This window comes from Alosa pseudoharengus, unplaced genomic scaffold (assembly GCF_046254945.1).
Source record: "Alosa pseudoharengus isolate Yale_2024_CS ecotype anadromous, Long Island Sound unplaced genomic scaffold, YU_APseudo_1.1 YU_APseudo_1.1_scf_22, whole genome shotgun sequence".
Taxonomy (NCBI): domain Eukaryota; kingdom Metazoa; phylum Chordata; class Actinopteri; order Clupeiformes; family Clupeidae; genus Alosa; species Alosa pseudoharengus.
This window is the reverse complement of record NW_027468680.1, coordinates 33,289,300-33,298,791: the sequence shown is the minus strand read 5'-3', so window position 1 is coordinate 33,298,791 and position 9,492 is coordinate 33,289,300.

Here is a 9,492-nt window from a genome sequence, read left to right as displayed (position 1 = left end):
ACGTTCCCTACCACCTCTGTCTGCGAGAGCGAGTATCCACCAAATGCGTCCGGCCCCCTGGGCACTGATTGGCTGGGAGCGCTTTCAAGGAGCAGATGATATCACCAATGAGCGCAATATGTTGAGCCATGGGGGCGTCAAAGTGCCAATTGGTACCGTTACTAAAATGATCTACAAGAACTGTAACCAATTGAAGGACATCTCCGTGAGTAACTGTTGTACTTATCGACATAAAACAATGCTCCACATAATCGAATTTTGATGTGGCGCAGCGGACCTGACTGCTATTTGCGATTATGTTGTTTTAGTTGTAACAACGACACTCGTGGCAAGCTTAATTTTGTTCAGCAATCGATCAAACTCCGACAGGTTTCTCGCATTTTTTTAGTGAGCAGTGTTCAATTATGTGTTGAAAACAATAGCCTACGCTTCCCCATTCTTCCAAGCTTAAACTTTGATTTTATCGATGTTGTTAAATGTTTTTTATGTAGCATATCTCTCTAAATTGGGAAGATATTTATAATTTCCTGAGATGTCAGTCTAATCAAGATCCATTTTTATTTATCTTTCTCATGATTCCTCTTCATAAATAACTCCATAGCCTAGTAGGCTACCAACACCATAGTACTAAACCCATGCATAGTATCAACACCAACACCGAAACTGACAGACTGAGGAGAGCAGACAGCAGCCTACAGAGGAGCTATACAAAGAAAGCCCTTCAGCTTCACACAATATGGACATGACAAATATCAGTAATACACCAATCAGGCCAAAGAATGAATCACAAAGAAAGAGGCAGTTGTGGTGGTAGCTGACAGTTCAATGGGTTTCATGTATTTCATTCATTCTAAAGTACCCTATGGTTAAACTGTGAGATCAGTGGTGACATAAGATGACACAATAACACACAGAGTGACACAATATGAACTCTAACTTTCAATAGAAATCGATTCAGACATACAATTAACCAAGAATTGATTTGCTATGGATTGGGATATCATCCTCCTTGCATTGTTCTCCTATTCATTGTTGATCAGTAACTTGTTTTACACAATTTGAGACATTGCCACAGTTCAAGGACTGACGCTATATATAGCCATCAACATATCACAGAATATATATATAGCAAAGCATCTCAGAAATGAGGAACATTTAATTCTCAGACATGCTTCTCTACCATCTTGTGAATACGAGCAATAAAAAGGGAATCTTAGATTTCAGGCATTATAAAATACATTTGAAGCTTTTCCACAGAACATTTCTGATCTCTGTATCTCTGTAATTTGTGCCTAGCTGGATGCTACAACACATACTGGTGATGGTGCTGTGTATATGTGTTTATTGTAATGAATGAAACATAATGAAAATTTAACCTCACAGTTATAGTGACCAAAATTATCATGGTTTTCGGTATTATCGCTGTGCTTTTAAAAGTGTGTTCAATATGTTCATAAGGCACTGATAGGCCTACACAAACTGAAATAGTTTCAAAAAGTGTGACAGTGTTTATTACAAAAATATAGGGCAAAACCTGCAACTCTTAACCAGGGACGCTGGAACTAATTTCCACCTGGGTGGTGCTCATAGTGGATTCCTTTTCCTTTTCTCCTTTTCTCATAGTGGATTCCCTTTCCTATTCTGGTGCATTTTAAGGTGGCCTATTGCTACTGGAGAAGGCCTGGGTGCCAGCCGAACTTAGTTCCACCCACAACATTTGAGGTCGGGACGTTTGGTCTGGCATTGCTCCGTTGTGGAGCAACTATGCTTGCACCAGAGCTGTGTGGACCAATCAAATCGGGTTTTACGATGGACAGGTGAGTAACAGCGCCTTGTCTATCACGTTATCTGAGCAAGCTTAGGTTGATTATATTTGCAACAAGTTGAGATGTGGGAAAACTCATGGTTTCACTTTCATCAAGGGAAGATAACATGTTGCATTGTGACATGTTGTTTCCTCATTCATTTGAAATCTCTGATTGACCACCTGTTCGAGGGATTTGCGACAGCCTTTCCCAGCTGTTTGTAACATTTTTGTAGCATATCAGTGTACAATGGAATTATTGGAGGGGATATAGGCTAGGCTATCAGTTTTTTCCTAATAGCCTACCCTACTAGGCCTATCTCTTAGATTTCGCTAATGAGTGTTGTAGGAGATAGGCTATTGACGGCGCAATAACTTTTACAAAAGACCAGAAAACAATGTTAAGGCAAGAATTTGTTGAGAAGAAGGATGTTGTTGCTCTTATTCAGGCCCGGAGTGGGTAATCGGGAGAATTCCCGGTGGGCCGCTTCACTTCTGGGCCGGTCGAGGGAAAAATATTGACATTTGCCACGTTAATATATCTTCTCTTAAAGTTGGCTACACACGTTCGCATTCTATGCCTAACACCGCAGCCTTTGCATGGGTTGTTCTCCCCTCCCAAGAAGAGTTAATTGGTTGGGTCCATATAGCCCGTTTTTTCTAAAAACAATTATCAGTTACCAGCCGGGCTGGCCCTAAGCGTCAGGGAGGATGGGTGGTAGAAAGAGGCCATGAGAGACTGAAAAGGCCAGGTAAAAAATACGAAAAGTATTGGAGGAAAATGCTGCCAAATATGCCAAGCTTCCAGCTTTTGTTTTGAAGAAGAAGACATAAGTGGCAACTGTTAAAGAGAGATAGCCTTATATTATAGCGGCATAATTATTGGGCTAATAGGCCTATGGACGTTGTAGCGTTGTCAACCTATTCGCAAGCAACATATTAAATTAATTAAATTATTAGCCTTTTTATATCTTCTTTATGGGGCAGCCGTGACCCACTGGTTAGCACTCTGGACTTGTAACCGGAGGGTTGCCGGTTCGAGCCCCGACCAGTGGGCCGCGGCTGAAGTGCCCTTGAGCAAGGCACCTAACCCCTCACTGCTCCCCGAGCGCCGCTGTTAAAGCAGGCAGCTCACTGCGCCGGGATTAGTGTGTGCTTCACCTCACTGTGTGCTGAGTGTGTGTCACTAATTCACTGATTGGGTTAAATGCAGAGACCAAATTTCCCTCACGGGATCAAAAAAGTATATATACTTATACTTATACTTATATCATCCAATATGGCGATTCATAGACGTTGCAAATATTATGCAAATATTGATAACAAAACTCAAGCTTGAACTGTGTGCAGTAGCCTATACAAAAACAAAAGTAGCCTCTGAGCAGCATATCAGCCAGTCCCCCGCTGAAAATGATGAGCCCGAAATTAGCTATGACTACAGGGACAAGTAGAAAGCTTAATAGAGTTAACCATATGAATTAAAGTTATTTTATGTAAGAACAGTAGGCTATGACAGCAGTAGGCTACATGATCAACCTATATGCCTTGTTTGCTCAGAAATGGGTGTAGTAAAGGAGAAAATCACCAAACAACATGATAGCTGACCCATGCAGAAAAAAACATGTAAACAATACAGTAGTTCAATATGCCTCTTAGTGGAATTGTGGGATACATTTCAAATGCTTTCTTCCTTCCTTCCTGTTTTTGTTAACTTATCAACCTATCCTTGTGGAATAGTGGAATATTGGTAGCCTATAATAAAAACTACATGATAGTAAGAGCTGAAATGTTGCCTTATTTATCCAATTTCCACCACCGCTAAAAAAGTGGCGCTCTTATTGGTTAGGTCTATCCAAGAGGCATTCCGCCCCTGTATCATTTGAAACACACCCCATAATGACGTCCCAAGGGAGCAGTATCACACTCATATTCAGTGCCATTGTGTGTTGTCCCGTTCACTATTTCCTTGGTCCTATTTAATTGGCTATGTGCTTATAGCTTAACTTATCCTACCATGGGTGGAATGGACTTAATGTGGACGTGCACATAAAAAGATGCAGAGTGGCTACATGATATACAGCGCACGTTTTGCATTGAAATGTTCTGCCTTTTAAAAGCAGGTGTAGCCTAATCCGAATCGTGGTTAAATCCATCAATTAGACAACAGAATCAATAGGGTACCAGTTTTGTTTCATTGTACCAGTCAAAAGCAGGCTCGGATGAAGCTGGGAAGGATTAGACTAGGAATGAAAAAAGAATGGATTAATTTCGATTAATTCATTTGAGAAAAAATAACTGATTAAAAAAATAGCGCAGATTAATCGATTCCGTATGACCTTTGACCCCGAGCCATTCTAGTCAGTAACCATTAGACTGTAACATTTACTTTTAAAAAACGGCCTGATGGTGTTGATAAAAATATAGTGTTGATTAAAATAAAGTCCTCTGCAATGTCTGCAGCAAGGAATTTGCATATCACCGGAGTTCGTCAACTCTAAAGTCGCACATCAATGCAAATAAATAGTGTTTACATTGAGGGGAGTGTGTCCCCTAGGTTAGCCTATATCTGTGGCCTGAAAGGCCTTGTATGTGGAAAAAAAAACTTCATCCCGAAGCGAATTTATTTCCTCAGCATATTAGGTCATATCATAGATTATTGTGGTCATCATTTGAACAGTGAAAATAATAATAAAAGAGTGTTTGAACTTTAATGTCACAAATGACGTGATAATCATGATAATCATGATATTTGAAATGAAAACGGGTAATTCAACGTCAACATTTTTATAGTGGTTTGCCATTACACCGGTAATCATTACATCCCTAGTAACCTATGTGTGTTGGGGGGGGGGGGGGGGGTGTGCTTAAGCCAATGGTACACATAAATGCAGGCTCCTGTCTTTTTAATCGTACGTGTGTGTGTGTGTGTGTGTGTGTGTGTGTATGTGTAGTTTTGGGGGTTATCAAGCCACTTGTACACATAAGCACGTTCTGTGTGTGTGTGTGTGTGTGCGCGTGTCCTGATGCACGCCAGTGTTTGAGAGAGATACTAATTCCCCCTGCCCAACCCCACCCCTGTATTTTGCTCCTTTCTAATAACATGCATTCCCTTTAACAATTAATCCAATTAAGAAGTGCTCCAGATAATAAATTAACCTTCATTTAGCTTCTTTTGAAGCAGGGGGTTATGGGAGAATTGGAAAGGAACCCTAAGATGCACAAAGCCCTGGAGACTATAGGCTATGGAGGGGGCATTTATAATGGATTCTCTGTCACTGCCACTGGCGCATGCTGGTTGCGTAGCAGTATTGTTTGGCTGTGATAACTTAGCAGAGAGACTCTCTTTTCTTGTGTGCTTTCTCTCTCTCCCTCTTTCTGTCTCTTCTCTGTGTGTTTGATAGTTTGAGTAGGTAGACTCCAAGGCTTTGATTATAAACACACACACACACACATACACACACACACACACACCCCTACACTTACACACACACAATCACAACAAAGGCATGTAACAAAAGAGCATTTCCCCCTCTCTTGCGCTGTCTTACTCTACTACAGCAGCGGCTTTAGCTGGTGGAATGACAGGGGTGTGTGTAACTGGGTCACCCCCATAGGCACGTGGGAGACCCAGAGTGAGAGAGAGGGGCAGGGGGTGGGTGGGAGATTCAGGGAAGTTGAAAGAGGTGCGCTGCACAGCCTGGCTGGCCCTGGACCCTCCATTTCTGAGATTAAACTTCCAGGTTTAGCTAAGGCGAGGAACTGGGGAGGGTGGGGAGGGAAGTTATGGGGGAAAGGAAGTGCTGCCATGCCAGGGGAAAGGTGACTGGTGGCTTAGGTGATTTCCTGCTGGAGAGCACAGGCTGGAGGAGAGGTGTGTGGCCCTAGTGGTCCATCCAGTGCCCCCCCAGCACACCTCCCACTCCCTCTCCTCCCTTCTTCTTTGCTCTGGAGGGGAGGTGGATTAAGGTCCTAATCCAGTAAGCAGGGTGGTGACAGGCATCACATGATGGATGCGGCTCTCCCCGCCCAAGCTACTGCCGAGAGAGCCCTAATCAAAAAACACTGCCCAACACACACACACACACACACACACACTGCGGCTGCCCTTTGCTTTTGGTTCAGCTCTTAGTAGGGGCAAAGGCCTCCTTGTTTCAGCGGGTTAGGGTCGAGATACGGATTACAACCCACACACCTGTTTTGTTCTTTCTTTTCTCTCTCTCCAGCAAGCATTCCTCCACTCCCCTTCTTTATCAGGCTGTGCTGTTGGCCCCTCGACTGGAGGTGGGGCCCAAATATGGGGACCGATGAGTGATACACACGCGCCATTGTGGCTCCACAATAAGGCCCCAAAATAACTCCTGTAGGGGCCCCCCTCTGATGTTGGATATATATATATATATATGTATGTGTGTGTGTATGTGTGTGTTTATGCGTTTATGTACTGTGTGTGTGTGTGTGTGTGTGTGTGAGAGTAAGAGAGAGAGAGAGAGAGAGAGAGAGAGAGAGAGAGAGAGAGAGCCTGTGTTGGAGAAGTCTGAAGACTGCCAGCGTGGGGGTCACCTTGCCACTTTGTCCGACTGCATGTGTACCCCGAGTTTGGAATGGGAGGTATGGCCACTGAAGCAGACAGGGACAGCTGCAGATCACTCTCATGGAAACGCTTAGAGATTAGTGACATCCACAACCAAGACATTACACAGCTTTCACTTACCCAACACAAGGTCAATGTGTGCGTGTGTGTGTGTGTGTGTGTATGTGTGTGTGTGAGAGAGAGTGTTAAGAGGGTGAATAGAGGACAACCATACGAATCCTTGTCCTTGTTTGGTAGCAGCACACACACAGAGAGAAAGGCCCTGGTAATTATAAATGCAGCCGTTTGGTTGGACTAGGGGCAGATAAGTGGATGTTGGTGGGTGCAGAGGCCTTACAGTGTGTTAGGGGGTGATAAGACCCGAGGGTGAGGAAGAGGAGAGGTACGGAAGGGAAGACAGACAGTTGAGGTTGATCACACGCTCAGAGTAAGGAAGATTGCCTCCGCCGCTCTGAGCCCGGTCGGTGTCATCCTCACAAGAAAGCCCACTTTGATGCAAACTAATGCAACAAAAGCCCCAAAAGAAAATAGTGCACACAAGCAGTACACACTAAAAACTCTCACTCAAACAACGCACACACAACCACAGACAGAGCACATCCCAACACGACTCTCTCTCTCTCTGACACACACACACACACAAAAGAGACAGTGGCATCAAAGCTGACAGTCAGAGAAGCAGATGCTGAATCTTGGCTCTGCTCAGTCTGCAACCACTGCATCTCTTCCTCCTCCCAATCACTCGCTCTCCCGATGCTCAAAACTAATGGAGACACTGGCCATAAAGCCACGTGTTGTTGAGCTGTGCAGCGCCAGGGCAGGCTGTGCAAACACACACACACACACTGTGCTGAGCTGAGTGGAGAGGGAGGTAGATAAATCACCACGGTGAGGTGGATCCAGCATGTGCCCTGGAGCCGTGGCTGGAGTGTGTGTCCGGCCGCCTCCGTTTAGGGTGGTGCAGGCAAGACGGATTGTTCCCAGCGGACTGTTTATCGTCGTGCTGCTGCGCTCACCTCCTTCATTGTTGCCTCCAACAATCTTCCTTTAGAGAGCGTCATGGAGAGACATTAGAGCCAGTGTGTGTGTGTGTGTGTGTCAGTGTAGTTTGTATAGGAGTGTGCAAGTGAGTATGTGTGTGTGTGGGTCTGTTGAGCACCTTTTCCTTTGTACAATGGGAGCATCCAGAGAGACATACATACCCACTGAGGACAGCACTAGCAAAATTATGTATGATGCAAGACTCTACTGGGAAATTCCATTTACGCATGCACACTGACACACACACACACACAGGATTAGACACACACATACATACAGAAACAAACAAACACACGGACGGTTATATTTCTATCAGCAGAGCGAAGTGATCACTGGCTCCAGTTGCTATTGTTTTATTGTGTGTGTGTGTGTGTGAGAGAGAGAGCAGAAGAGTGCAGAGCAGCCTACAGTAGCCAGTTCCTCCCTGACTTGGCACTTACATAATGGCTGACTCTGGATCTCTTTCTCTCTGTGTCTGTATGGATGTGTGTGTAAGTGTGTACATGTCTGTGTATGTGCATTTGTGTGTGCGAAATGGTTCACTCCTGCCAGGTGACACAATAGCTCCCATCTTCTCATCCATCCTGCTGCTGTGATGACTCCACACAGACACGCACACATTCATTCTTCCCTCTCCCTATGGTCACTCCTGGTTTGTACACATCTTTCGTCTTCTCTCTCCTCTATTACTCTCCTTCCTTCCCTCTCTCTCCTTCTCTCTGTGATGGGATTGTCTTCATCTCCTGTAATGGCTCACCGGTGTGCTTTTAGGGGCTGGCTTTGTTCGCTGTGCTGCTGTCCGTGTGGAGGCCTTTGTTGGGCTGCCACAGCCATGACGGGACAGAAGAGATGCTCACAAGGATGCTCGTCAGCTCCCCAGGCCACTAATGCCAAATGAGTCACCTTCTTCTGCATGTGTATGAGTGTGTGTGCAAGGGGGTGTTTGTGTGTGTGTGTATGTAAGGGATGCCTGTGTTGTGTTCGGGAGTGTGTGTGTGTGTGTGTGTATGTGTAAAGTGGGTGGGGTGGGGGCTACAAGGGTTTATCGCAGTCACACACACTCCGTAGAGGGCACAGCATGCTACGCTATTAATACCCCCTGTTCCGGCCGAGCGAACGGGATTCCGGAGCGTCAGGGTAAGGAGCGGTGGGCTCGAGAATGCGGTGCCGGTCTGGAGCGCCTCACCTTGCAGCTCCGACCATGATGCCAAGGATTAGGCCCTGGATGGGGGATTAGAGCAGGCAGTATGTGTGTGTGTGTGTTTGTGTGTAGGTAAGGTGGGGGTACTCTTCCAGAAACACCCTCTGACAGGGAACACTTGAGGCCCCAGCGACACACCTAACAGTAACACACACTCACTCCTCTAGAGCTCTTTTAGCTACACACAAAATACACTGAACCCCACTCACATAAACAACACACACACACACACACAGCTATATACACACCCACATGCATGCACCTGCCTCATATACATTTGCATATAACATATACAAAGACATATACACACACCCTCATACATACGCATTTTGCATGTGTGTTTCAGTATGAAACCAATGGTTCACCGAAAAGCCCATGGGTTAATCTGTTGGGTAACTTCAATTGTTCATTGTTTGGCTTCAAGGTTGAGTGAGTGCAAGTGTGTGTGTATATGTGTGTGTGAAGGTGGAAGGCAAGACAAAGACCCCCCCCCCCCCCCCCCACACACACACACACACAAACATACACACACAGTCACACACACAGACACACACACAGGCACACAAACACACACACATTTGGCCACTTGTATGTGTGGAGGATGACTGGACCACACTGTACTGTAACTTAGGGGCTAGCGCTGGACTCGTGGGAAAAAGGTTTCATAGTTACACATTAATAAAGCCAGCGTCAGCAGAGGCATCTGTGTTTGAGAGCTACCTGTAAAGCCAAATAGACCTTACTGGATCTTACAGAACAGACAAATTGTACTGCATGCAAAATGCGCAGGGGGAAATTGCAGGTACGGCAGGGAAATATTAAAAAGCAGTGATTTATCCCTGGCTTTGATGGAAC